Source organism: Barbatula barbatula (genome assembly GCF_947034865.1).
Source record: "Barbatula barbatula genome assembly, chromosome: 2".
Taxonomy (NCBI): Eukaryota; Metazoa; Chordata; class Actinopteri; order Cypriniformes; family Nemacheilidae; genus Barbatula; species Barbatula barbatula.
The window spans coordinates 30,576,738-30,603,596 of NC_136767.1; the positions used below are offsets into that span (position 1 = coordinate 30,576,738).

At 40.1% G+C, this 26,859-nt stretch overlaps 1 pseudogene across 1 annotated transcript; it reads right to left on the reverse strand.

The window, feature by feature from the left end:
- Positions 1-313: 313 nt before the first annotated feature.
- LOC306903194 (2-hydroxyacyl-CoA lyase 2-like) lies at positions 314-24,548 on the reverse strand (annotated as a pseudogene). Its single transcript has 15 exons — positions 24,540-24,548; positions 19,364-19,565; positions 19,150-19,277; positions 17,124-17,262; positions 16,858-16,969; positions 16,647-16,746; positions 16,332-16,429; positions 15,225-15,361; positions 14,970-15,104; positions 2,018-2,132; positions 1,720-1,893; positions 1,572-1,642; positions 1,351-1,422; positions 947-1,052; positions 314-492 (listed from the first exon to the last, which is right to left on the reverse strand). The product of its transcript is annotated as a 2-hydroxyacyl-CoA lyase 2-like (transcript).
- Between the last annotated feature and the right edge of the window lie 2,311 nt (positions 24,549-26,859).

Sequence of the window (26,859 nt, forward strand, 5' to 3'; positions counted from 1 at the left end):
AATATTGTCTTATTTCTGGTGGAGAGAAAGATGACCACAACATGTCCTTTTTCTGAGTTTCACCCAATTTAACTTTAAAAACTGTCCTAGTTACAACACCGCTGCAATCTGGTATGTTGTTGCACACATTTGATACTCTGCTTCCATTCCAATAACTTAACTTCTTTTTGTTTTAACAAGTCAGTCTGTAAATGTACTGAAATGTGCACCGCATATAAATTAATTAGGCTTTAAAATTAAAACATAAAATTGAAATGTAAAACATAAAAGAGAACTTTGGGTTTCTAGGCAGGATCGTGCACAGTGTCGCTGTTTAGACGGAGATAGAGCCCTCCCTGAAGTTGGTTTTCCCAATCAGAACGTTTAACAGAATGGCTTTTCCCTCTCTACTTTCCTTCTGTGCCTTTTTAATGATGTCATCAAGTTGTGACTCATCCTGTCGCCCAACCAGGTAACCCTTGCCCCCATAGCCATCAGCTACGATGTGATAATCTGCAAGCAGAAAACAAGAAAAAAACGAATTCATACTTTTGTATCCAAATACAGTATAGAAGAAAGTCAAATGTCAGTGCTGCTGTATTCCTTGAGTGTACAACTGCTGGACACTATGCAATCCTATAATGTCACAGGTGCTACGGAAGACTCAACAATAAATTACTAAATAACAAAAATGGTAAATAACTGTGACCCAGACTTCTCTTTTAAAGCGATTTTACACGTAGTTGAACTGTACGGTACAACAACATTCAAGTAAATAATTTCCCTGGTTAGTAATATGACATCACAGGTCAAAGAACATACATGCAACAATATCCTTTTTCTGAAAAACATCTTGATCCACATATTTATTTGAAGACTCGGGAGGTGTACTGTAAACTTCAAACTCGTGCTAAATCCTACATTTATGACAACATTTTGAAAATATTATTAGAGTAAACCATCTCACCTGTGAAGGCGAGACCACAGGCTACATTGCTCCCGAGCAAAGGCACTTGTTCTCTGGAGATCTGACTCCAGCAGGCATCATTTCCGACCAGAGCGATCACCGGTGTCTGACATGACGTGAAAAAACAGCTCATTTACAATCGTTCTGGCTTATATACTGCATTTATGCATTATGCACTTACAATATAAGTCTATGGGGACAATCACATAACATGCTTCATCTGCTGTTGATCGCATATGGAAAGGGTTAAAAATGTTATGATTTTTTAATTCATTTGTAAATAAATCAAATGTAATCCAAAACCCTATTACGCCCTGTCCTGTCTTTTAAATAGATATGTAAACTACTTTGTCCCCAGTACATAAAAGGGATTTATATGTGAGGTTTGGCCGTGTTTTCCCCACCTTGTGGCGTGTAAAGGTATCAAATTCAGCTACACTGTATCCAAGGGAACCGTCACCGTAAATGATCCAAACCTGTAACACACACACACATCGCACCACGTGGGAAAAGCTGTTTCAATAACTGGGGCAAATGTCACTACAGTGAGGTCAGCTAGGTCCTCTGGTCAAACAGAGATCAATATCAAAGCATTCAATACAATTTAACTTCTTTACAGTCTTACCTCAGAGTCAGGTCGACAGAGCTTGGCCCCCAGAGCAAAACCTCCTCCAACACCCAGAGTCCCAAAAGCTCCTGGAGTGAATAGCAGAAAACAGAATCATCAATTCCTTCAAAACGGTGCTTTAGATAATATCGATAGTCCTGCTAACCTGGGTCTAGCCAGCGCAGCGGGCCCCGCGGCCTCATGATATAAGCAGCACTGCCGACAAAATCTCCCCCGGCGGCCACTATGATGCTGTCCTCATTCAAAAGCTCATCCACCCGGTGCAGAACATTCAGAGGATTCAGATGCATGCATCTCTGTCTTCTCATCTGCTTTGGCTCTGAGATAAACAAATAGGCAGCGAGATGAAACTAAAGGGAGTTATAGGTCATAGGTTTACACATTCAGTCTCCTGAGACAAAGCTGACATGCAAGCAAGAATAGAAAAGGTGGGGAAAGTTCACCTGTTAGTTTTCTCTTTGATGTAATCTCCTTCTTTCAGACTTTGAGGCCATTCCTCTGGGCATCTGTGTCCCTTGAGGGCTTTAGAGAGACGCAGGAGGAAAGAGCCAGCATCGCCTGAAACATTTGGAAAATAAATTGTCAGTGTAGAACCCCTTTTTTAGTAGTGTATATGTACTGTATGTATACACAGGTTATAACTTAAGTTATACAAATATGATGTAGCTGTAATCCGCCGAGCGGCTAAACTGGGAGTGCTGTATTTGTGACGCATCAAAAAGGACATCATACATACAAAAAACAGAAAGCTTTCCAATACTCCAATTATTACTCCACAAACATGTTGCAAAAATAAATTGCTGGTCAACAAAGAGTACACTTACTCCCCATTCACCCCCTCCTGACCCACAACAGGTGAGCAGGTGCCCGATAACCACTTCCTACATATCTCACGACCCCTCCCAAATCATGTGACGCATTTACCATTTCATGTCCACTACAGATGGATTTTGATTCTAGTTTATTTAGTGCAGAGCTTTTTAAACTTCAAAAGGTCCCAAAAGATGTCCCATGTGCTTTAAGACCACATATTTTATATACATATAAATATACACAATAAAGTACAGTCTCTTTACAAAACATTGATCACAAGATTGTAAGTGTGTAATGTAAATGATGTGCCCAAATGATAAAATACTGTAGTAGAGTATACTATAATATTTACTATAGTAAACTGTAGTAAAATGTCAAGATACTCCGGTATAAGGTGTTCAATTAAGTATAGGCCTATTACAGTTAATGAATTAAAACTAGTTAGATACTATAGTTAATACTATAGTACAGAGAATTGTATTTTCATAAATGTATTATACATTATGTATTCAGGAAAGAAATTAAACTGCACTTCTTCACCTTGAATGGCCACTGTTGGTTTCCAGAACATGTCCGAGTTCTTCAATAGCTGACTTCTGTCTCTGTTAACTGCAATGATTTTACTCCGTCGGTTCAGCACCCTTCCATAACCCAATCTGAAGTCACACACTGTGCCTACAAACCAAAACAAATCATGTATTGACATCTAGAAAAAGAATAGCTTAGTTTTCTAAGCATTCCGAACAGTATAAAACCATAGAAAATAAAAAGACACTAGATGGCGCTGTTACTCACCTGCCAGCAGCACAAGATCAGCATCTTTCAAGGCATCTCTCCTGTTCTGTCTGATGTGCAGTGGACTGTTCTTTCCCAGCATGCCCCGAGACATCCCACCCAGGAAGCAAGGAATGCCTAAAGACTCTAGGGCCTTTCTGTAAGACACACATCCAAAAAGAGAGTTCAAACTTCAACCATGAGTTACATGTCCGGGTGCTATAAATCAATAATTGTTGCCGTTTTTGGCTCATGCTTACACAACTAAAGCATTATTCTATATGATCAATTTATTCAATACATACAGTAACTGTGTTGGTTGCATATGGAGCATAAAAACCCTTTGGACCTAAAGCAGTGGTTCTCGAACTGGGGGCCCCAAGATTGATCCAGGGGGACACGGAATTTGTGTTTCATTTTATGAAATATAAAAATGTATCATACTTTTCACGCAATCAAACACTAGAAAAATAACCAAAATTATTTATGTTTCAGCATTGTATAACTGAATATGTTTTTGGTTTATTAAAATTCTAGTTTAGGATTATGCGACTTTATTTTGGTGAGGGTCGAAAATGCACTGTACAACAAGGAAAACGTTTGAGAACTACGGACCTAAAGGGATAGTTCACACCAAGATTTAAACTCTTTTTTTGTAAGAAAAATAAATATTTGTTCTGCAGAATACAAAAGAAGATATTTGTTGGTAGCCAAACAACACCGCCCCATTGACTTGGCCCCAAAATGATTTCTCAACATATTTTCTTTTCCACATAAAAATGAACCAGAAGTTTTGAACCACATGAGAATATAATTTTTTTTGAGTGTTATTTTATACTTCTAATGCCCTTTATTGCAAAGAAAAATAAATAGTAAGCAGGGCTAAAGTAGCAGAACGGGTTTTTTCACGATATGATTTAAAAAAATGTAAAGGTGTCAACCAGTATATGTCAATATTAAATGTTTAATGTTTACTGTTTAATGAAGGAGGGGTGTCTTTAAATATCTAGACTGGCACCACAAAGACAATAGGTTTAATATCCAGAAGGGGATTGATGAACTACTCCATGAACGAGTATGACACAAACTGGGTAAAGACAGAATGGCTAAATGACCTGACATCATCTGCAGGTGTAGGCGGCAAGGTTGCTTGGCTGCCCAACAGTATGACGGGTTTCTTGGCTCGGCTCACCAGTTCCACACATCTTTGAATCTGGAAATAAATGAAACAACTTGAATACCGAGTCATGTAAATAAGATCTAATCTGCCGTGTCTGAAGTAAAAGTCACAGCTTTCTAGATGTAACGGGTCCCGGCCAGGGGTCCGCTAGCAGATGTATATTTTGTTATTTCTGAACAATTGGAAATATGAGAGTTAGAAATTGACGCAGGACAACTGTTGCTCTTCTTCCATTTAATCTGAATATATTTTATTAACAAAATAATTTAAACGTTATATCTGCAATATATAATCATTACTGTCAACTTTGGATGATCTGTATTTCAACACAGGTAATATCCACAATTGGATAACACGAAGTCACGTTTCCTTCAAAAGTACATTTCCACATAAATGTATCATCACATACTTCCTCAACATTACAGTTTTATTTTAACCCACAAGCACACATTTTCTCTCTAAACCATATTCTCTGTTATCTCTGATTAACAAATGTTTCTGTATTCATTATACATTTTTTAAGTGTTCACTTATATAACAGACTAAATTCCATTTGCAGTAAAGTTCAATAGTATTTACATGACATGAGAACTGTAAGATTATTACTTTGTCTAGATAATAGCTTTTGCGAGTTGATGAGTCTAGTCCAGGGGTCGGCAACCCAAAATGTTGAAAGAGCCATATTGGACAAAAAAAAAAGAAAACAGCTGTCTGGAGCCGCAAAAAATTAAAAGCCTTATATAAGCCTTATAATGAAGGCAACACATGCTGTAAGTGTCTATATTAGCTTTATTACCCCCCTAGTATCAAAATGATAAGTAGGCTACAAATACATAATGAGCATTCATGATTAAATGTTTATCTTCCCCTGGAGAGAATGACGCACCACGTGACTACTCTGTGGTGCTTTAAGTTTAACATCCATTATAATTTTAATGTATTATGTTTCGTTGCATTGATGAAATTAAAGAAATACAATAAAGAAATCTGATTTTTGATGTCATTTTTACTTTAGGATTCGAAAAAACAACAAAATGTGCAACGTGCATATAGGCATCCTGTAATTTCAGACATCCCCATGGAAATAAAATGCAGTCCTCTTCAACCCTCAATAATACAATAAAATCCTCTTCCCCCAAACACCCCCTCCCCTCCCTTCCCTTATCTGGGCAACAGACAGAGTGCAATAAAACAGCAGCCTTTTGAAACGAACTGGAAAAGTATTTAAAACATGCATAAAACATGCATTAAAACAGTATAAAACACACTAAAAACATAAAAGCAGCCCAGTCATGCCCATGACAAAAATAATACAGTTTAAGTTCGATTTCAAGTAAGTCAGTGCAAGGGTAAAATGCAGCATCATCCTCTTCTCTTTTGACACGCACAATAATGCAGCCACTCGGACCTGAGCAACAAAACACAATAACACTCTCCTCAACTATCTTTCTCTTTTTCCCCTTAGGATCCATGGTCCATGACACACCTGCCTGTTTGTTTGTTTGTCTGTCAGCCACCGGTCTGGCATCACGCGCGCCGCCGCCGATCTGACAGAAACGCGTGTCGCAGTATATGACGTAAATCTTCGTTGACAGAAATGTTGAAATTAAATATTATACACATTTTTACAACGTTGAAAAACTTTAAGAATGTTTGTCATGGTTTTCCTCCTAGAGAAATTATATTTAAAAATAATAATAAAATTATATTATATTTTTTTTCCATTTTCATATTTTTGAAAAAGCTCCAGGGAGCCACTAGGGCGGCGCTTAAGAGCCGCATGCGGCTCTAGAGCCGCGGGTTGCCGACCCCTGGTCTAGTCGATGGAACAATCAGAAGAACCGAGCCCGGGGACCAAGAATGAAACAGACACCGAAGTACAGTTCACTAAAAGTCAAAGTTTATTCCAAATGGGTTCAGTTTATATATATGCAAAAGAGGAAGTGAGATTTGGGCTCAAATCCTTCACATTGGTGCACAGCACATATATCACACATTGTTAGTTATTCCTGTCTAGGATAATTTATTAGTGCTTGGTTAAATGTCCGGTGCCACTTATAACACACCATGAGATACATCCTTTTAAGGAAGCATATATCATCTGAGGAAACATATATTATCCTCCTAGGTTACTTAAAGCGAGTAAATGTATGGGAACCATCAATGACCAAGATTCTAGAATCTCACAATGGCCACTTTAAGACCAACAGTCTTACAAATAACCATATAACCATATATAATAGTTTAAAACATACATTCAAAATAGTTAGTGATATTCTATTTGCGGTTAGCGTATTTTTGTTTTGTTTTCACTTGCAAGCTGTTATACATAACATCACTTTTTAATAACACTTTAATAAACTTGAATATGAATTTTAGAAAAGAAATTGAAATAATAAACAACAAGTTATCATAAAAATAAGAAATCATCACTTCCTTCCCCTCTTAACAAGGAATTACTCATACTCTTCCTGATTTTCCTCGCTCTCATCATTCTCATCGCTGTCCGTCCCTATCTCCACTACTTGTCTGTCCACCACCACTGTTCCTTCGTCTGCCCTATCAGTCTCATCTCCTTGAACTTCTCCTTCTCTATCCTGCATAATCTGGTAACTGTCTTCATCTACTTGAATATCTCCTTCCATTACTTGGTAAACATCCCCATCTACCTGGATTTCCCGTTCCTCTCCTTCCAACACCTGCGCCTCCCTTCTTATAATTGGTTCAAGTGCTTCTTCATATAGATGAACATAATCATCATCGTCGTCATCATTATCATTATCACTATCGAAATCAGTGATCCAAATGACCCCATACTCTATTGTTACTTTCCTCAGCAAGACCTTCACGTCTGGCTCTAGCCATCCTAATTCGGTTCATTTCTGTCAACTGGCGTGATATCATCATTACCTGATAAGCTCCTTGCCTTGTCAAGGGAGCAAAGGATTGCAGTACACATTTATGGAGGCCCTACAGAATACAAGGTCCAAACAATATGAAGACTAATAAACAAACAATTATTGGTATTATGGTGCTAAAAATCCACCCACCCCATCCTCCTGCCAACCCGTGTAGCCATTCAAACCATGATGAATCAGCCGGTTCAGGTACTGGGATGGACTGCCTCATGTGCGTAACAATGTCGGTGATGTTGTCCGAATAATCTGGAATTGAAAAGCAACAAGAGACTCCTAACATTTTGCACACGCCTCCTTTCTCAGCCGTCAATATGTCCAAAGCAAGTCTATTCTGAACAACTGCTTCTCTCATTGTTCTTAACTGAGTGCTAATCAAATTCAATGCCTGTGCTGTATCATTTTCCAGCGACAGAACCTGCCATGCCAGACCATTTATTTTGTTTAAAGCAATGGCTGTCCCTATGCCTGTAAAGTAACCTGCCACAGACCATCCTACGGTTTCCCACGGGCTGGTCCATGGATTGCTAGTTCGATGACCAGCATAATAGTCTGGCGGGGGTTTGATATCCCGCTTTGATCGGCTTAATGGTTCTTTTTCCCCAGCTTTCTTTTTCTTTCTTAAAATAGTAGTTCCTGTGGATATAATAGCAGGATAACAACAACCTTTCCACTGTCCTTCGTCCAAATGATAATACGCAGTTTCACCACATACCCACACCATCCCAGGTGCGCTGTCTAAATGTGAAAAGGGACAGTTGAACCCCTCACTGGTACCGTTTTTGTAAGTTATCGTGCAATTATGAAGTTGTCTCCTCTCCGGAATCAGAGTAATCGTATTTTTACAATCAGACCTCCCTACCATATGTTTTCCTACCCCTGAACATACACACAATACTGCTGGATGAGCATGTACATGGAATGTGGGACCTCGAAATGGTGTACCTGTATACGAACACCCATAATCTCTAATTCCTACAATGGGAGACTTTCCCTGTCGCACATTGTCTGTCATCTGTACGATCAGAGACATCTGTTTAGGCATTTCACATATACCCTTGCTATTCCAAACCATATCAGTGTTCACCTCCTGCGTTTTCCACATTGACTGAAGTTGTAAACATACCCAACAATCTCCTTCTCCCTCCTCATGCACTACCCTTTTCTGTAGTATTGCTAGAGCACATGCATAATTTCCATCACATTGAGCCTTTGCTACTCTTATGTCTTTGGTATCTGGAGTGAGATTCGAGCCCATAAAGAAATCTATATCGTGTGATGCATCCTCAGATGCGTCCGAACCTTGTGAGCTTGTTTTTGTACGTAAGTCATTAATTACCTCCTTTATGGCTGAGTCATGTTTCGGAATTTCTACAATAATCTGGACCTTTTGATATGCGTCTGTACCAGAAAGGGTCCATGCACAGTAATAGGTCCCTTCATCTTCTTTTGTTATGTCTAAAATGGTGACATTTAATAGCCACGCATTTCTCCCGTTTGCCTCAATTACGAAAAGAGCAGGTACGGTTTTGTCCCTATCACAATATATGCATCTTTTTCCTTCTTCAGTTATTCTATGTGGTACTTTTTCAATCGTTATACTGAATCTTGATTCTGGAATTACTACTTCTGGGCCTCTATAGGCTTTTACCTCTGCCCAACTACAAGATCCTTTACAGAAATACAGACTGTGACCATTTTTGTTTCTTGCCTCTTCTATATTATTATTTGTTCCGATACTCACAGATATAGGGTCACAGAGGAAGTTTAGACGTCCTCCTGCCCTCACCCTGACCTTCATGGGGTTCTCATTTGGGTAACTTTTAGTTAGTTCTCTTTTTGTCAGAGTTTCATTTCCGTTTTTGTTATATTGGGTCTCCCAATATAAACGTATGCTTATTGCTGTTATCCCTACAAGTGCTATAATACCAATTATTCTATTTATCCCCCACATCCCTAAAGTTATATTTGCTTTCAGGAAATGTGGAAATACTCTGGGTTAGGTGGCAACGCTTGGGTCTTTGTTTTTACTCTTATTTCCCCTTCGATTTTCTCAAATGAGTATAGAACTATTTGGCCATCTTGTTCATATTTCAGTATTATCCGTAGGGGGTTGTGAGCTTCGTGCAATGCGCTTATTACTGTCCCAATAATTAATGTGCCAAATTCAACAAAAGCATCGCCAATAGTGCACTCATTGAAAGAGTCATTGTCGAATATATCCATAAGACATGTGAATAGATCAATTTGGCCCTTAGTGTACTTCAGGGGTATTAGGGGGTCGGCACTGTTGACTCAATGGGCCATCTATCTTCTTGCTTTGGGTGGCCCCCACCTCACGAACGGTAGTTCTTTCCTCAGCGTAGTCAGTGCCTCACCCACCCTAAAATACAGTAAGGTGAATCCCCTTTTGGGATTCTATGTTAAATTGGAGCTTGCCTGCTCTCCTGAAGAACACAACTTCAATCTTGAAGCGTGTATCCACTGTGGCTGGTAATCTGTCAGAACTTACAGTTGCTGGTCCGTGGTACTTTGGTTCTCCAACCTTAGTGGGCTTCAGACTTTTCACGAACACTCGGCAATTACAGTTGCTGGTCCGTGGTACTTTGGTTCTCCAACCTTAGTGGGCTTCAGACTTTTCACGAACACTCTTTGTCCTGGAACAAAACTGAGTGGGGTTTTCTGAGGGCGAGGAAGACACAGGGAAACATCAGCACATATAGAATTTAGCTTTTCGACAAGGGAAGTCACGTAGTCCTCCTGGATCACCTGCATGTCACCTAAGGAAGAAATGCCGGCGCGGCCTTTGACCCACGGGGCCTTTGACCCACGGGGGCCGCTTGAGCCGAATTGTAGTCTAAAGCAAAAGCTTCAATTACTTCGCCTGAGTCTGAAACTACAGCATAGCCACAAAGGTAGACACCATCATAGGGTTTTGAACAAGACCCATCAACATAGATGTGTTCCCCCCCATCCAGGGGCGTATCCAACAGATCGACCCTGGAAGAACAAGAGGTTGTCAGTTCAAAGATGCAATCATGATCAATAGTAAAATCTGTTATGTCCATAACTCCTAAAAGTCCAAGCAAAACAGGGTTAATGCTTGCTGTCGTTTGTATACTAAGATTTCGTGTAGCCAGCAGAATAGCCTCATACCCTGAGCGCCTTTGCGCTGTCATGTGTTGTGTCTGCATGTTGTGTAAAATAGCGCCGACCTGATGCGACGCGTACAATGTCATTGGGTGTGATAAAACAGTTTTCTCCGCCATCTGCACAATCAGAGCAGCTGCAGCCACAGCACGAAGACATGCTGGCATACCTGTGACTATGTTATCTAATTTCTTAGACAGATATGCTACTGGTCTATATGCGGAACCATGCAGTTGCACCAGGACACCTACAGCTACACCCTCCGTCTCCCTAGCATGCAAGTGAAAAGGCTTGGTATAGTCTGGTAAACCCAGTGCTGGTGCTTTAATGATGGCTGCTTTCAATGCATCAAAATGTTCATCTGCCTCAGCAGTCCAGTCCAGACGTGTGTTTGGCGGAGTTTTGTGATCAATCAGACCTCTCAGGTGCCTGTCGTGGATCGCACAGTCAGGTATCCACGATCTACAATAGTTCACTAGTCCCAGAAAACTTTGGAGCTGCTGTACTGTTCGTGGGGACCTAATGCTTCTTATCAACTGGATCCTGTCTGTGGATATTGCTCTGAGGCCCTGCAACAGTACATGACCTAAGTAATTCACCTTAGTCTGGACCCATTGCAGTTTTTCTTTCGAGGCCTTGAAACCCGCGTCCGCAAGCACATTGCAAACAATCACAGATGCTTTTTCACAGTCCTCCTCCGTCTCTCCTGACACCAGGATATCATCTGCAAACTGAAGCACACACACCGATGATGGCAAATCAGTCATTCTTGCCAAAGTTTTGTGCACTGCCGCCGAAAAGACAGCGGGTGAGTCTGCATAACCCTGTGCAAGGCGTGTCCATGAATATTGTTGCCCTCTATATGTAAAAGCTAACAATGGCTGAGTCTCCGGGTGTACCGGCACAGAGAAAAAAGCTGCACACAAATCAATGACAGTGAAATACTTGTGTGAGTAAGGTACCGAATTCATAACAGTCGGAACATCAGGCACAATTGGTGCCAGTGGTATAATTAATTGATTGATAGCCCTCAAGTCTTGAGTTAATCGCCAAGTTTTTCCATCGGCTTTCACTACAGGGTTAATTGGTGTGTTGTATGGTGAATGTGTTGGTTGGAGGACACCCTGCTGGACAAAATTTTCAATCAAAGGCTTAATACCTTCCTCTTTATCTTTTGACAAAGGGTATTGTTTAATGTAAACAGGCTTAGTTGTTTTAAGCTTTGCTTTATATGGTTCCATGTCAATGAAACCAGTGTCATCCTTGAACTGAGACCATAACAAAGGGTTAATCATGGAGTCCACCCGTGCAGCCATACTGCCACAGGAAACAGGCGTGTGTGAGCCACTTGCCTGCTCACATGTCGGTAATGGATCGATGGATGCCTGTAAACTGGACAGAAAAGAGAAAACAACTTGCTTTTTAGTAAATTTAATATCCATGCCCAATTTATGCATCATATCACGACCTAAAAGGTTCAGCGGAGCCCCAGGTATAATGGTAAACTTGTGAAAAAATGGTTTAACACCTGAAGCTTTAACCTCCAAGAGAGGTGTCACATGACATGCAATGTCAGTTCCTGTTATTCCCACAGAGTGAATTATTTGGTTAGTTATGGGACCCTCATATTCTTTAGATGTCATTGATGAAGCGTCTGCACCTGTATCAAGCAAAAATGTTTGAGGTTGCCCATTCACCATAAGGGTAAAGTAAGGCAAATCCTCTCCGCTATTTGAGAATGTTAAGGTCATCATACATAATTCTGAACTGACTTCACTCTGTGGGCATCCCTATGCTTGGTTTGGGTGCCATTGGGTATGATATGTGGCACCCGAGTTCTCGTTTCCTCGCTGTGGTGGACGTCTCCTATCATCAGAGTCATGCTCTGCAGGACGTGCTGGGGGCTGTGTATCCCCCCGAGTTCACTTTAGGTTCATTCTGCCTCTGCAACTGCCAGCAGTCTCGTTTAAAGTGTCCCTTCCTACCACAATGGAAACATGTCATATCTGACTTCCCTTTTTGGTGAGCCCTTGATGGTTTGAGCTCGGTGTTAGAAGTTTGATTGCGGTTATACTTCCCCTTTTTCTGGTGCCCTGTAAACATAGCATTTTCTACTTTTACAGTGAAACCACCTGATGCATCTAACTCCCTTATTCGCTTTCCTAGAGCTTCTACGGTCATTTCGTGCAAATTCGATGTGGTGATTCTGATCAATTGCGCTTGCTTCGCATTCATGTTATTCAACATTGTGTTAATAAACAGAGGCTTTAATTCATTAGTCAATGGCAATTTAGAATCATCGGTCCACGCCCTCTGAAAGCGCACAAAAAATTCAGACACAGATTCTTTCGGTTTTTGCTTAGTACTGGCAGCAAACGATAAATCTTGTCTGCTTCCGAGACGTTCATCGAGAAAAACTCTCAATTCTGCGAAAAAGGTGTCAACATTAACAGCTTTTCCCCAAAAGAATTCATGCGGGTTTTGCGATGTGCCACTGCCTGTAATTTTATCATTGTCGGGTGATAACGTGGGGCATTTTTGAACTATCATTTGTTCAGTTATATCCCCTTCGAGTGTTCTCAGTAAAACTGCCCTGAAATCACTCCACCATATTTTGTGTGCCTCTTTAAAACAGTCACATATTTTCCCACTTCTTGTGGGGACGGTAAGCTTTTACAAATTGATTCCATATCAGACATTTTTAACGGTCTTATATTTACGTTATTACCGGCCCGAATCCAAACCATTGAATTCTGAGATGCGCCACGCGCATCTGTTTCAACCTGTGACAGTTTGACTGTCTTTTTACCAGATCTAACGCTTTCACTCGCTTTGCGCTGTGCGCTCGGTCGAATGGTGTCGGAACTGATTTTCAGACAAGTTGTCTGCGACACGGGGGCTGACGGCAATGTTTCGGGCTGGCAAAAAGTGGAGTATGAGGGCGGCTTTTCAGATAAACCTTGCTTTGCAACATAAGCAAGCACTTGTTTTTTCTCAGGACCTTCGTCCCACACCTTTTTAAAATCTTTCCATACAGCGTAAGCTTTAAGCATGTATTTATAATCCCATTTCGGGTCACCCCATCCTTCTTTCACCATACTTTTTGCCAGGTCGATTCCGTCATCGGAAAATGAACCGTCCCTTGGGTACGGCGTATCAATTTGCGGTGTCATTTTTTCTGACCACCCTGCGAGATTACTGACATATGGTTCGACATAAAAACCTTGATCATTTCTATACATAAATGCGTTTGGCGTTTCGCCAGGCAATGGTCTCGAAACCGAATTTCCCATCTTTTACTTCAAAAATTCCAGTAAAGCGAATAATGCAGAAATCAAAATAAAATAGCAGCAATGGAAACTTGAATGAGTTTCCCTTTGTTAGAGTAGTGTTTTTGGATTAGTTTTTAGGAACCTTTGAATGCTCAATCGACCAACTGTTTCAACTATATTGCATGTATCGTATTGTGACCGTGGGTGAATCGGTTCACCTTCTTTTTCGGGGTGCTTACGTTGTGAGCTCTCGCGCGACTTCCCGAGAATCACGGTCGCCCCTCTTTGCACCTTCTTTTTCCAGTCACAATATATCAACATGCGATACCAGTTTAACAATTTTGTTTCCGTTCAATGATTCAAATATGAATTTTTGTTTCTCTGAACAATATTTTCTGACCCAACAAATTTGTCTCTAAATGCCAAAAGCTCTGTTTCTGACTGCCAAGCTGCACCGCGATCAATATCAACAGTTTGATCAGAACTGTATTTTTACTTGTGCGTTAATAGCTGTCCAACAACTACTGTTGTCCGACGCCACGGAGCAACAATGGAATTTAAACCATTCCACTAACATAAGTATTAGAACCTATTTCGTCTCTCTACGAAATATCAAACACAAAAATCCTACAGGGTAAGCGTCATATTTACTTCAACCAAAATTTGTCAATCAAATATTTGTCAAAGAAATATTTTAAAACACTTACCCTTTTAATTGTAGGTCTGTGCCCGATCGTCGGTGCGCCTGTTGCCTCAGCTCAGCTTTGGTCACTTGGTTCGAAGAGGTTTTTCCCCCTTTCACGGCACGAGCCCCCAAATTGTAAGATTATTACTTTGTCTAGATAATAGCTTTTACGAGTTGATGAGTCTAGTCGATGGAACAATCAGAAGAACCGAGCCCGGGGACCAAGAATGAAACAGACACCGAAGTACAGTTCACTCAAAGTCAAAGTTTATTCCAAATGGGTTCAGTTTATATATATGCAAAAGAGGAAGTGAGATTTGGGCTCAAATCCTTCACATTGGTGCACAGCACATATATCACACATTGTTAGTTATTCCTGTCTAGGATAATTTATTAGTGCTTGGTTAAATGTCCGGTGCCACTTATAACACACCATGAGATACATCCTTTTAAGGAAGCATATATCATCTGAGGAAACATATATTATCCTCCTAGGTTACTTAAAGCGAGTAAATGTATGGGAACCATCAATGACCAAGATTCTAGAATCTCACAATGTATTATACATTATGTATTCAGGAAAGAAATTAAACTGCACTTCTTCACCTTGAATGGCCACTGTTGGTTTCCAGAACATGTCCGAGTTCTTCAATAGCTGACTTCTGTCTCTGTTAACTGCAATGATTTTACTCCGTCGGTTCAGCACCCTTCCATAACCCAATCTGAAGTCACACACTGTGCCTACAAACCAAAACAAATCATGTATTGACATCTAGAAAAAGAATAGCTTAGTTTTCTAAGCATTCCGAACAGTATAAAACCATAGAAAATAAAAAGACACTAGATGGCGCTGTTACTCACCTGCCAGCAGCACAAGATCAGCATCTTTCAAGGCATCTCTCCTGTTCTGTCTGATGTGCAGTGGACTGTTCTTTCCCAGCATGCCCCGAGACATCCCACCCAGGAAGCAAGGAATGCCTAAAGACTCTAGGGCCTTTCTGTAAGACACACATCCAAAAAGAGAGTTCAAACTTCAACCATGAGTTACATGTCCGGGTGCTATAAATCAATAATTGTTGCCGTTTTTGGCTCATGCTTACACAACTAAAGCATTATTCTATATGATCAATTTATTCAATACATACAGTAACTGTGTTGGTTGCATATGGAGCATAAAAACCCTTTGGACCTAAAGCAGTGGTTCTCGAACTGGGGGCCCCAAGATTGATCCAGGGGGACACGGAATTTGTGGCATTTTATGAAATATAAAAATGTATCATACTTTTCACGCAATCAAACACTAGAAAAATAACCAAAATTATTTATGTTTCAGCATTGTATAACTGAATATGTTTTTGGTTTATTAAAATTCTAGTTTAGGATTATGCGACTTTATTTTGGGGAGGGTCGAAAATGCACTGTACAACAAGGAAAACGTTTGAAAACTACGGACCTAAAGGGATAGTTCACACCAAGATTTAAACTCTTTTTTTTTGTAAGAAAAATAAATATTTGTTCTGCAGAATACAAAAGAAGATATTTGTTGGTAGCCAAACAACACCGCCCCATTGACTTGGCCCCAAAATGATTTCTCAACATATTTTCTTTTCCACATAAAAATGAACCAGAAGTTTTGAACCACATGAGAATATCATTTTTTGAGAGAATTTTTTTTGAGTGTTATTTTATACTTCTAATGCCCTTTATTGCAAAGAAAAATAAATAGTAAGCAGGTCTAAAGTAGCAGAACGGGTTTTTTCACGATATGATTTAAAAAAATGTAAAGGTGTCAACCAGTATATGTCAATATTAAATGTTTAATGTTTACTGTTTAATGAAGGAGGGGTGTCTTTAAATATCTAGACTGGCACCACAAAGACAATAGGTTTAATATCCAGAAGGGGATTGATGAACTACTCCATGAACGAGTATGACACAAACTGGGTAAAGACAGAATGGCTAAATGACCTGACATCATCTGCAGGTGTAGGCGGCAAGGTTGCTTGGCTGCCCAACAGTATGACGGGTTTCTTGGCTCGGCTCACCAGTTCCACACATCTTTGAATCTGGAAATAAATGAAACAACTTGAATACCGAGTCATGTAAATAAGATCTAATCTGCCGTGTCTGAAGTAAAAGTCACAGCTTTCTAGATCATTTCATTCTGCCCTGTTATGGTTCATGTTAAAGATGATGAGAATCAAATGAGATCTAATGTGACGCAACCATAAAAGCAATTAATAATACATCTCAAATGGCCATTAAACGATTGACAGGTCTCACCTCATCCTCTGTGGCCTGCGGGATGTGAACGGGAAGTGGGGAGGGATCACGGTTTTCCCAAGCTCCAGCAAATAAGTTAGATAAGTGATTTTTAAGATACCTGGCGGATAACAAACAAAAACACTTTCAACGTAAAAGTGATTGCCTTTCCTTTAATAATGAAATAAAGCGTAAGAAAATTGGAGGAAATAAAAAGTGAGAAATGTTTTACCATGCAGTGATTTTGCCCATAAGACCTTTGGGAGTGTTTTTAGGGGCAAACTCTTTTTCCACCACATGGAAAGGGTACAGCGTGTCTATGGGAAGCTCGATAAACACTGGGCCTGTGAAATTGTTATATACATCAAACTGTACTTATGCACACAGAGTCAGGTCATGTACTCTCTAAAAAGTGTGATTCACTATATCTTAACTTGTCTGAAAAGTCAATCACTCACAAAAATGATTAAATGAAAAAATTGTCATTCGCAGCATAACCTGGTGTGCCAGACTGTGCCACGGCCAATGCTTTTCTCGCAGTAGGAACGATTTCTCTCACTGTTCTCACTGAAGCACAGAACTTACAGAGGGGTTTAAAGAGAGACATCTGGTCAAAATCCTGCAGGGCTCCTCTACCCTAAAAAACACAAAAATCGAATGTCAAGAGGAAGAGTGGTGGGTTATTCTTGTACAAATTGTAGATTTTCATATTTATAACAGATCACAAAACCATCACATATGACACACACTTAAAATATTACTGTTCGCTGTATTAACATAAACAATTAATGTCTTAAGCTAGGATCTCTTCTACGTTACACACACGACTCAACAGAATGTTCATATCAAATGTATTTTACAGTAAGTGTACTATGTATACTATGTCTGCAACTTTTCAGCACCAATGAGAATTTATGGGATCAGATTGACAAAACATTCTTAGGAGGACAATACTCACATATTTATATCCACATCCTAATTTTATTTAAAAAAAGGAGTTTTATGTTCTTGCCATAAAGATCATCAGAAGTTAGAATAGCTTCACAGATGTTTTATACATGGGTCGAAATAAATTGATAAAGTGATTTTGTGTCCATAGAAAGCACATTAAATGTAAGTAAAATGTCTTTTTACTTACAACGTAAAGTTTCTTGGACAATAAAGTCACAATTTGACAGTTACATTGTCATTCAGCGTAACACAATATGTACAAATTCAGAATTTTACTTATTAAAATATATAAAATAATTAGCGGAGCATTTACATTTTATTGTGCTTTAAATATGTAAAAAAGATTATTGACCATTGGCCGAATTTTTTTTTTTACAAATCATTAGCATTTAGTGTGAAAGTAACTATTGTCTTTTTATATGTGATAAATAGATTTTTGTGATAAATAGACTTATTTATTTTATGCTTAAACCCTTTTTCGTCAAAAATAAAAATTATTTTAGCAGTGCGGAATTTCATTTGAATATAATGATGATGATATAATGACATTCTTGTTCAGAGCAAGTCGAAACATTGAATGTCACAAGTATTCCGACAAATATAAAGTAACGACTTTATAATACAAGAATAAGTGTTCACAACATCATAATGCTAGCTAACAGTTTACTTTCAATAGCTTATTGTATGGCATCATACGTCTTCCAGAAGGAAATATTATGCGCAAACAATGGTGTCAGAGACTCCTCTATATTAAATTATGAGCGAAAGAATCCCTCCACAATAATTGATCATTAATGTCACTCAACACATCGTGTTAATATATACATGAGAATGCGATGTGCTTGTTACACTGAAAGGTTTGATAGATAAGTATACTGTAAGCTCTTGACCGGGCAAGTAGAAACAAAGCATGTCATTTTATTCTTAAGAAAAAATGAAGCAAACATTGAAGTTTCTTCTTTAGCTCCGTTCCTTAAGCTTCATCCCTGTACACCTGTTCTTCTGTTCATACTGAAATGAGATCATTTGCTTTGTTATTTTCTTTCTAGTGCGTTTCTTCTCTTCAACATGCTTCGTAAGATCCCGGGTAGAGCGGTTCAATAATAATATAAAAGTAATTGCTGACTTATTTGCTCTCTGTGTGTACACTTGTACTGGGCGGGAGGAACCAGGAGAGTTAAGATAAGCCTTGAGGTGAGGTGATGAATACACATCCAGTTTACTGTGTCAGAGATACATGGAGATAAAACCCTGTAATTTCATCACTACCACAATCTCATGAGTGCAGAGAAAGCATGTTAAGCATTCTTATACACACAGTTGTTGACAGACTCAATATTAAACTCACAACTTGCGCATGAAATGTTATATTCAAGTTTTAGAATTAAATTCATAAAATGATTTCTACTTTCAGAGCCTCACTGTTGCGGTCAGGGGGTTACCTCTGTGACGGACAGTTACCTGATATAATCTCACACCAATAGCGATATGAGGAACAGATAAGGCAGAGGTGTTCCAGCACGCCAGGCTGAGCAGAGACTATGTAAAGTGCACCTTGAAGTAACTTTCTGACCTGCAGTAGAGTAGCAGCTGCACCACCGATAAGAAGCAGAGGAGATTCGGCCATCTGAGCGTTCTTCACCGCAGTGACAGTGTTGGTCAGTCCAGGTCCGGCCGTGACTGCAGCCACACCCACTGTGCCTACAGGGGCAAAACACTAGATTATCACCATCTAACATCCTCATGCAACACGAAGGACCCTCTTGCTTTCTTAGATTTGTTCTTACCGGAAAGTCTCGCCACGGCATCGGCTGCAAACACAGCCGTGGCCTCGTGGCGCGTGTCGACGATGCGGATGCCCAGTTTCTCACAGGCCACCAGGATGGGCGAGATGTGTCCTCCCACCAACGTAAAGACGAATTTGACCCCGTGAGCCCGCAGGACCTCCGCCACGCTCTCTCCTCCATGCCGGGGACTCTTACTTTCTGTCTGGGTGTCACAGACGTTGACAGTTAGAATAACATTCCCTGGTGTGTGTGTGTGTGTGTGTGAGAGAGAGAACAGTGGCACTGATGAGATGATTGGTGAAAGAAAACCTCTCCTTGGCATGGCTCATAATGGTATCACACACCAATGAAATTATACATAATTGTAGAAGAGTAAGCACAGAAAACATTAAGTTTTCACATTTCTCAGTTCAACAATACAATAAAATCAGCATATTCATAGCAGTTACAATTTTGTTATGAGCAAGTAAGTTTTATTAATTACAATACAGACACTAGCTCTCACTCACTCGCTCGCTCGCTCTATTGGCGGTCTCTATCACTCACTCACTCACTCACTCGCTCTATTGGCGGTCTCTATCACTCACTCACTCACTCACTCACTCACTCGCTCTATTGGCGGTCTCTATCACTCTCTCTCTCTCGCTTACTCACACATACACACCATATAGCACTAATTAATAAAATCACAAATGTGAAAAAAGTAGATAGATATGTCTAATAATGACAATTCAGAATACAAAAATGTGCAAACAAACACAAATACATATAGGCTATAGAATACAGAAACAGAATTTCTATTACTGCTTACCTCTATTGCCAGATGCTGTTGCGTTTCTTCTCCCATTGCCCTCCGTCTCTTCGGGGGTGGTTCCTGTACGGGTCCCCTATACTCCTCATCCTCAACTAGAGAAGGAACGGAGTCCCTGATCCAAAATAAGTTTCACAAGTCACTGTCCACCCTGAAATTACTGTATCAGAAACCAACTTGCTGGAGATATAAACATAATTTTAATAAAACTGTATTAAAATATGTGCTATTGTTGTGTTGGGCCTAGTCAATGTTATCTAGATTCATCACAAATAAATTCACTAGTCTAACATGGTGGCGAAATTGTAATATTTATGATAGGTTCTGTTGTGCTAAGCCATGTGGATTTATGTTTTTATTGTTTAGGCTGCATAAGCATGTTTTTAGCCAATATGCAAAATCATAGCCTACCTGATCACCTGTATGCTGTGAGTGAACCTCTGGGTGATCCCTGCGATGAAGACAGAGTCTATGTTCCTCTTCTGCAGATGGTTAAACAGCATGTCTACATGTGGCATGATTTTGTGGAATAACGCCAGGATGAAACAGAAAACCTCATCTTCCAACATTCTCATACAACCCCCGGCCTCTCTCTTCGATATGGCATCAAAGTCTCCTCTGTCTCGAATGGTTTGGAAGCACTTAACCAGTTCATCTTTGTGCTCGTAAACTGTGTTAACAGCACGACTGTGGAAGTTCCATCGCGTTGTTGAAGCACCTGGAAGTCTGTGTGCCACCACTTCATCCAGCACTGCCGTTCGTTTGAATGACTTGGAAAAAAATGTAGAAAACCCCCCAATGTCTGAAAAAAACTGCCCGATCTTTGGGATGTTGCCTGCTGCATAATGAGGTTCAACTGATGCGCATAACAGTGAACGTAGTATGCACTCCCGTAGACGTCTTGCACTATACGCTGCACTCCACCTGTAGCACCCCTCATCACTGCGGCACCATCATAGGCCTGGGCAATTAATTTTCTCTCTTGTCCCGCAGGAAGGATGGTGCTCAGCCTTTCCAATAATGCAGTGGCAATCGTATCAGCGGTCGCATTTGGAAGCGCGATAAACTCAAAAAAAACGTTGTTGAATGTTGTTGTGGCCATCTATGTACCGTAGCACAAGCACAAGCTGACAACAATGAGTGCAGATGTCGGTTGTCTCGTCTGCCTGAATGGCAATATAGTCCGACTGTTTCACCTCTTCCAGAATGCGGTCTCTGAGAACTGACAACACGCAGTCTAACAGTTCATTTTGCACGGTCTTCGAAGTGCCTTTAAAAACAGTGGCGTTCTCCAGGTGCACCTCCAACTCACGGTCGATTGAGGCCATAAGATCAATTAGACCCAGGAAAATGCCAGGGTTTTCTGATGCGTCACTCTCATCGTGACCACGCAAAGCAAGTTCAAAGGCACCACAAAATTTCACGGCATCAATGATCTTTGACAAAATATGCCGATTCCTGTCCACCTCCTCGTTGTGCCTTCTTATGGCAATGCGGTGTCCCTCATCTAGCTGTGTGGCTATACTAATTCGGCCTAGCATGGCTAGCTTCACAGAGTTGTCCATATGCACTCTTGCCCGTTCATGTTTCTTAATGCGTTCTGACATATGTTTCAGGTCTGTCACCCCTGTCTGTGTCCACGAGCTATCACAAGCACTTGTTTTAAACAGTAAGCAAGGGAAGCAAAAGATTGCATTGGCTTAACCACAGCTAGTAAGCCAAACCTTTCGATCGAACCAACCTCGGGAAAAGGTTCTCTTGTAGGTTTTCTCCTTTTCTCGCGCCTTTTGCGTTATATTCACTTCTGGCTTGTCTGGTCCGAGTTCTTTTACAATTAGTTTTTCCGCTAATGTTCTTCTTTCGAATGGATACAGGTGTAGAGATTTTACTGAATTTGGGGCAAGATTAACTCCCACGACTACATTATTGATATTCAACGTCGCCGGCGCCGCCATACTGCACTCGCACTCCGCTCTGAGGTAAAAGGTAAAAAGTGGTGCACTGCTCTAATCTTGGTACTACGGGCGATATTTTCAGAGCCCCTAAACCTTAAAATTACACGACGATGATTGGCGAAATATAAACTTTTTTGCGTAGCAACCGGGGAACCATTGGCTTAAATTCCAGCACTGTAGGGCTGAGCGAACTGGAGCCCAGGGAAGACAGCCTATTGGCTACTACTACTACACCAACATCCAAATATCATTCTGGAGAGTTCTAAACACATTCTAGATTAAAACCATTAATATCATGTAATTAACACAGATTATTTTTCAAAATGAGAGATTATTAAAAGATTTTTTTTTTTAAATACAAATAAAAAACTGTAAGGGAGGTCGGCGCCCCAGCGCCCTCTATGGGCGAGCCGCTGCTGGTGGAGCGGCATGAATATGACGATGATCTGCATCATTCAAATTCACTCGATGCAATTTAAAAAACAACGGAAGTAACGGTCAACTGTACACTTCGCTTCACGACCAGCATCAGAAGAGATCGTCTTTCACCTTTCGCAGAAACTTGCTTACAGGAAGGATGCCATTGAAATACAGAGAACCGTCTGACAAAGAGACTTGTATAATACATCCGCGGAGTCGGGCCAGGTAACCTGAAAAATCTCATTTTATTAATAATGCACCACCACATTTAACCAAAATCTTGTGTTTTTGGGGGTCGGGGTACAAATCATTTGTATTAATGCTTATTTGAGGAGGTTAAATCATGAAAGGCATTCATTCCTTCCACTGGAAAAGGGCCCTGGACTTTTTGTTACTAGAAATATCTTTGCATATGAAGGAAAATGTGAAAACAAAATCATAAAGGAATTTAATTTGAGTTAAACTCCCTCTTTTGAACAATCGATTAATCGATAATCGTGTTTTTATATACGCTTTAAGATAAACCGTGTGCAATTTCAATACTTGAATCCATTGTAGAGTATTTTCTCCATATATTTACCAAAGACGGTTTAAAAAAATGCTGTTTGAAACTGCCTCTGTTTACAACTTCATGTGAGGCATAGATGTGGATGGTGCATATACTACATACAGTATATAACCATCACTGATGTTTCAGCTCTGCTTCTGCAACACCAGCACACGCTGCTCACACGTCAAATGAAGCATCTATGTATACAGTACAAATGTTACATTTCAGCCTTTTTAAGGCATGAATAAATCATAATCACAGGAAAAAACCTTTTACAGATGCTATTTCAGTGCTAAAAGATGAGTGACACAACGACACATTATTGAATGCGGTGGGACTTTGAGTGAATTAGCTAACCAAGCAACATACAATAGATTTTGTGTTTCAAAGCCTTTTTTTTTCCACAGAAATGTATACCTGCTGTTCATGATCATCCTTACATCTTTCAACTTGTTTGCCATCCCTTTGGACATGGCCTTTTCTGAGGATATCCACAAAAGCTCACACAAGATTTGGTTATCTTTAAATGTCATCTCAGACATAGTGTTCTGTTTTGACATCTTGATAAACTTTCGAATGGGATTCTTCAAGGAACATGGTCAGGTAGGAAACCAGCCGTAACAGCGTTCTGGGTGAAAAACAAGAAACGAAATGAAAACTAAACCATTGCATTAGCCAGATTACTGATGAACGCCTTAATAATGCCAATCACACATTTTTAGAAATAGTCCAGTTTAACTGATGACAACAACTTAAATATGATTATCTTACTTAGCTGCACCTGTCTATGTTTTTATATTCAAAACAGATTTTCAGTCCGCACTTTTTTGTTCCGTCTAGGTGCTCGTTCTTGATCCTCAGCTGATAAAGAAAGACTATCTAAGCTCGTGGTTTGTTCCAGACCTGCTGGCTGCGTTTCCGGCGGATGTCTTCATCATAATTTTGGTGAGTTTGCTTATTCGGCCTTATTAATATCAGTCACATTGATGATATCAACTATTCGACGTCTTACTATAAAACCATATTTGATTTGTTTCAGGAAAACTATCACGTTAACACGAGCTCGCTGATGGCCTCAAAGATCATGAGGATCCTCATGTTTGTGAGGATTCTGAGCATGATACGTCTGCTCCGTGTCCCGAAACTCACCAGGTTTTTCTTGGAACTTGAAGAAGTAAGGAATAGCCAGTTTCTTGCATACAAAAGTAGACATTTTTGTTGTTGTATGGAGTGTGATTGTAATGGTTGCATGGTGTTTTCGTACGTGCTTGTAGGATTTACACATCCAGCTTGTAGCAGTGAGAAGACTCTTTAGAACCTTGTTTGTTGCAGTGGTGCTGTTTCTTATTATGCACTGGAACGCCTGCATCCAGTTTTTCCTCTCCGGGCTGGGTGAATTTCCACCTGATAGCTGGGTCACACAAGAACACCTCCTGGTACGTGGTACATGGATTTTAATATGGTGAGAAGTCACGTGAATTGAATGCCTGTTTTATTCTTTTTTTGACACATTACGTAGAATGCCTCAATTGGAGAGAAGTACTCATCTTCTTTCTTTCGTGCATTCTGCCAAATGACCGGGACACTATGTGGAGCTTCTGACCCTCCGACACGTACGTCACACTTCCAACATGCATTCGAAATACTTAAATTCAGCGATGCTTGCATTTAGACGAACTCAGGGCTTTGACCAAATCCTTAACAATAAAACTTACCACAACCTAGTAAAAGCAAGCAGCACTCAAAAAGGATGTAAAAAGATGCAATAATGGCGTTTGCATGGATGTGTTTCTCTGATTTGTAGGTATTGAAGAACAATGGGCTGCCATCATAAGTATTGTGATTGGCCGATCGATGTTTATTGCACTTGTTGCATGGCAGATAGCAACATTTGCAGCTAGCAATGCGAACGTAAAAGAGGTGCTCTTTTGTAACATTTGCTCATTTTTATTAAATGAACTGAAGGTACGTCAGATAATATAATGGCATATTTGATATGTTACATCTGTAGCTGAAAAACTTCGAACATCTGCCCAAGGCATTGCGCAAGCGTGCCATTGCAGGCTACAGATGGCAACAGAAAAGGAGCTGTCTTGGCCTCCTGCAAGAATCGCTAAAAAAGGTTTGTCAAATTGAGAAAGTTAGATTTTTTTAAATATGAACTGATGTGTGCAGTTATACCATTTTGTCAAATGTTGTCACTGACCGATCAAAAGAGTGTAAATGTGTATACCTTCTAAACGTTTATTTTGTTCATGTGTAGGAGCAAATTAGCATATTCATGAGCTCAAAGCTAAAAGACATTCATGTTTCGTACTGTAGGATGTTATGAAAGTCATGTGCCCAAACTTGATGAAGGGATGGCTGTTTGCTAGTGGCGATGTCACGCTGATCGAGGCCGTTCTGATGAAGCTGGAGTGCGAAATCTTCCAGACAGGCGACATCATCATCCAACGGAACGGTCCTGCTGACAGGATGTTCTTCATCGAGCGTGGACGGGTACACGAGGAGATCAAGTCTTTCCAGCAGGAGCTCTTGTCTGGAGAGTACTTTGGAGGTGGTGTATGAGAAACTTGCTTTAATTCAGTTTGAACTTTACAGAGACACACATCATATCATTTTTACCAAGAACTTCCTACTTTTGACAGGAAGCTGGTAGAATGTGTGAAAGAATTCAGACATAATTCGGACAACTTGGAAAACGACCGAAAAACCTTTAAGTGTGCCATTGGTATATTTAAAAGAAAATATACATACAGTATATACTGTACCGCCAGTCTACTTTTTATGTTGACTTACTGTAGATCTACTTGTTTTCATCATTTGATGGAGAAATGCCGTACTCTATAAAAGTGTTATGACGTATTTGGCTTGTAGTTAAGTTTCTTGCTTATATATTGAATGTTTTTTCTATTTGGATTTCTCTGTTATGTCTTTGCAGAGATCAGTTTGCTCTTGGGAGGACAGCAGCCTGCTCAACTTCGTGCCTTAAGTTCCTGCACACTTTTTTCCTTGTCTGTGGACAAGCTGCAGGAACTTGAGAGGAGCTTTCCTGATGTGATCGCTGATCTGCGGGAAGCGGCTCATCAGCACCTTTCAGATATCGAGCGTACGAAGCCTTTTCAAAGCAGTCAGACTGGGTGTAGTGGCTTTAAAAAAAGTCTTTATGCTGAAAAAACAATGCGAGTGACGTTACAGTCCATTTAGCAATGCTCAAAACAAAGCTCAGAAGTTCAGCTTATGTTGGTGTATTATGTGTGCATTAACTCTCTGCTAAAGTGTTTTGTTTGTGTGCTTTACAGAAGGTGCTGCGGAGGATGAAAATGAAGATCAAGTGTGAAGAAGATGGAGTGCTTATTAATTAAAACTAAGAAACGTTCACACACTTGTCTCTGATTTTTTGGGCTTCGTTGGTTCTTGTCAATACTAGTGTTAACATATGGAAACATTTAGTGGTTTGCCCTTTAGTGCTCAAGTCACAGTTTTGGCCATCTTATCTTTTAATTTGACATTATTTGAAGATGAAAATACCTTTGCAGTAGTGTAATGCTATGGAGGAAGGAGAAAGTAAGCGGGATTATAAATCCACATTTGGTGGTTATGACCTAAATCAGCTTTAAAGCGATCCTGGTTAAGGCCTTTGGTCCTAAAGCGGCTTCTTCAAATGCTCCAGAGACTCAGCTTGAGGCCGGACCAAGGAGACCAGGTTGTCCAGCAACCTTTACCAGAATCATCTTCTCCACTGGGAGCCCACTCACAA